Consider the following 4,519-nt stretch of genomic DNA (forward strand, 5'->3'; position numbering starts at 1 on the left):
AATCTTTTTGGAAAAATTCATGCAAACATCTTCATTCATGTTGATGCTTGAAGATTTGGTTGTTCTCCACTTGAAAGAACAATTGTTGATTCTAATTTTTCTCATATCCACTTGTAGTTGAAATAAACCTATGAGCACACATGCATCCTCTTTAGGGCTCATGGTGTTATGTGGCCTATCTTTCTCATTGTGAATCTTTAATCTCACATTGTTGTGGTAGTCTCTATTATTCTTAGAGGATGGATAAATCATCATCATATCTATGTAGACCCCTTATAAGGTATATACATATACCAACCAGCATCAATCTAATCTTCTTGATTTATTTCAATGGCTCAAGACAAAGAGTGTGCATGCATTTCTAATTGCTCGATCCTCAAAAAGAAAGATGGCATTGTTAGCCTTACATTGGACTGACATGAACTCCCTTTAGCTCCTTCTATCCTTGCTTCGATCAACTAATTGAGCATGGCGACATCTATGCAGTTGAATAAATGCACTTGATTTGACCATTTATTGAATTTATTAATTAATTAAAAAGTTACAAAACTATGGTTCTGTGATTTTATATTTAATTAATAAATTCAAGAAATAGTCAAATTAGGTGCATTTGTTTTGCTATTTAGCCAAGGGTATTAGGCACCTCTTCTCCTATTTAGTCAAGGGCATTAAGCATCTCCTCCATGTGATGTTCTCTTGCCATGGTCTTGTTGAGTTGTTGCTAACTTCTCCTTAATGTCCTCAACACAAATGTCATATCCACATGGATAGATGTCATATTCATGTGCATCTTCTATTTTAACACTCGATCCCATGATATTATTCCTTGATATGCTAAGAATATCAACCACATGATATCACCATAATGTCGCAACTAATTTCCAACTTATAGTAAATATATGGAGAAATAAATAAAATGCTTACAAGATCACCCACTTGATACCACAATAATGTCCTAAACTAGTTTCTAACTTACAATAAATATATGGAGAAATAAATAAAATAAGAGCTTTGTTTGAGCAGGAGTCCCTGCCTATTGTAAGGAAGGGGGGAAATATGGGAATTTAGTTTACGAGAAACTATTAGATAAGGTGTAGAATTATAATAAGGTGCATAATTTTTGTTTTTCAATATATAAAATTTGATTTGATTGTTTAGTTTTTTTTATGGATAGCTTAATTTGTGAAGACTATTATCAGTTGCTAAATTCGATTAGTAGTTACGAGAAGAATAATTGAATGATGTATTGGGAGAATATAATCACTTTGAGATTATAAATTAAAGTAGATGCGTCATATTTTCTAGTCGATATTTCCTTTATGTTAGATAGTAAGAATTGGTTGGCTTCTTTAGTCGATTGATATGAAGGTATAAATTATAGTGGTATTATTATTATCTTATTATTTTATGGTTTGTTCACTTATATCAAGTCTAGTGTAATTCCAATTGTGTAACTAATTGTAGATAAAATGATTTTTTAAGTAGGCCAAAAGCTAGAAAGAAAAAATAAAATGCTTTTATAATAGACTTTTAGGAAATCCAAAAATTGCATAGAAATAGTAGATGCAAGATATAAAGAGGTATGATTATATAATAGTACATGGAAAATGACCATATTATGCTTCATAAGAGTAGTAATTAGATTTATGTATCTATATGGGGAACAATTGTATAAAAGAAATAGTATAGTAGGTTGTGCTTGCAAAATGAAACAAACTTCATGAAAAAGCTATTAGTTGTGCATGGAAAATGAAAATTTGGGAGTAAATGAATCAGAAAATGTAAAAAATAAAAAGAAAATAGATTGCCAGACATTTTACTAGCCAATAGCTTATTTGTGTTTTGTTGGTGAAAGGTATGGGAAAACAATACAAATATCATCTACATGTTTTGCACAAAAAAAATTTCAAACATTTTACTGGTCAATAGCTTATTTGTTCTCATTATATGATGGAGGTTTATTTTTTTCAAGAACTAAGCAGGAAAAATGGAAAATATGAATATATGACTATGTTTAGTGTTGATGAACAAAATATATAATTGCAAGGTTTAATCAACTTGCAAGCTTTCATTTGATAGATCTTATGTCTATTAAAATGACTTGTCATCTTTTTTTTTTTTAAAGTACGTAATAATTAACATTATAATTACTTAGAACTTAGTTAAAAGAACAAATCACTATAAAAGATTAAATAAACAACTTCTCCTATACTGGGCATAAAAATTTGATTAAAAAAGTCAAGTCAAAGATACAGAAGAAATTTTGATTCGCTGGACTTACTTTTAAGAAGTTTAATCATGGAAAATGCATTGGAGAATTCGCTAATCAACTATCAGAAATAATATATCAAACATTCAAGCAAGTAATGAAACCAATCAAAGGTAATTAGTCTCTCATCTTTAATGTAAATTCATGTGGTTGTTAAATACCAAGCCAAGATAGGGTAGGGAAATTTACGGTTCTTAAAAGGGGGAAAAACAAAGCCCTTGAACAAAAACAAAGTATCACATCTTTGAGCAACAAGTAGCAAACATTGCTTTAAAAGGTGCAAGGATGTGATTAACAAAATAATCTCAACTATTCTTCACACCATTCCAATGTCAGAGTCAAAAAAAGGTCATCATTTCTTTCCATTGACATTGTTTGAGGGACTTTCATTTGAGATCAAGTTCAGGCATTGCATCAAGGTCTTGAAGATTGTCATGCCCAAACTACGAGGGCAAAAACACACAATTTTTTTTTTTTTTTTTTAATAATTAAAATGCTCTAAGTTTTAATCTGATTTATTGCAAGAGAAGTGAAGGTTCACTACAATACATCTTAAGTTTAAAACTCTAGTGGATGAATACATCGTTAAGATTTTGAAGCTCTCGTTATTAGATTGATATCGATGTCTATATTGTTTCAAATTAATCTTAAAACCATAGATTTAAATATCCTCTATAACAATATATGAAAATTATTTAAATAACATTTTAAATGAGTTCATTCAAAATTATTTTGAAAATATCGATCAAGAACTCATTATAGGAAATAATTACATCTACCCATACACCTATATAAACTATTAAGTTATGATCAATTATCAACCTATTAAAGTAAAACTAAATAATATTAAAAGCCTAATTTATCATTGATATTAAAATTAACTAATCTTTTAACTACTCATTAAGCTATAACTTTCTAGTTAATTAAACAACTAAAAAAGATATTCCTAAAAAGAAAGACTAAAATTAACATTAGTATTAAAAAAATAACTAAATCTACCTTTACAAAGTTAAACAAAACTAGATTAAAATAACAACTAACTTTAATAACTAATTCTAAAATGAATATTACTAACATAAATATATATTAAAACTTAACAATTGACTATACATACGTTATGACTAACTTAAAAATAACTTAAACTAACTACTAAGAAAAAATTAATTAACTAATCTAAATTTCATAAATTTAAACAAACTTAACTTAATTAAATACTAAATACTATCAACTAAAAACAATTTTAATAAACTTAAACTAATTTAAGAACTTTTTTTTAAAAATAAATAATTAACTAACACCTAACGTGACTAACACTAACCTATTTCTAACCACACCCTACTCTACCTTAACGCCCCCTACACCCCCCTAACACCTTGGGCAAGCACTTCCCAAGGAGTGCTTCCCAAGCGTTGTCCTTGGGATAGCACTCTGCCTGAGGGAAACGCTGGCAGACCCCCCCCCCCTTAAAACCTGTGACCAAGGGATAGAAGGAGGACAAAAAATTTCAAAGGTCATGGCATACTTTGATTTAAAAACAAACTTAAATGCCTTTCCCTCCCTTTGAGAGATGAGCGCCCATATTAGGTGAGGAAAAATTGGGGATGGGACATGGGGATGGAAGGTGGAGACAGGTGACGTCACCCTCCCATCAAGACCATTGACTTTGCCATAAACTTTTTTTTTTGAAACTTATTTAAAAGCAACATGGGAACTAACATCCAAAGGAGAGAAGATAATGCATTGATGATATAAAGCTTTATAGGTATGTTGGATATTTAAGCATTATTTCATTTGTTAGTAATAATTGTTTTATTGTTTAATATTTTATTTTATTTTTCTTTTGAATTTAAATTTGAAATAAAGGATCAATCAGAGAATATTCTCTGTAACCAAAGGGGGAAATTTTAAACTCTTTCCCATACAAAAACCAGAGAGTTTTTACTCTCTTGAAACACTTTTTTTTTTTTTTTTGAAAATTTTTCTAAGTATAAATTTTAAAGTGATATATTACCAATAGGGGATTAAATTTTTCTTTTCAAGGCAAATCTATAAGGACTTGTTACAAACTTAATATACCAAGAATTTGAATCATCCGTTTTATTCAATAATGCAATAAAAAAAAAAAATTGGTTCTAATAATCATGAAAACTGAATCTACATGCATGATCATAATTTTCGTTTTCAACATATAAGAAAACTTAAAATTTTTCCAAATTGAACATCATCATAATTTCCATCCTATTTTTGATG

Source organism: Cupressus sempervirens, chromosome 10 (assembly GCF_028749045.1).
Source record: "Cupressus sempervirens isolate cs-2001-9-10 chromosome 10, ASM2874904v1, whole genome shotgun sequence".
NCBI lineage: Eukaryota > Viridiplantae > Streptophyta > Pinopsida > Cupressales > Cupressaceae > Cupressus > Cupressus sempervirens.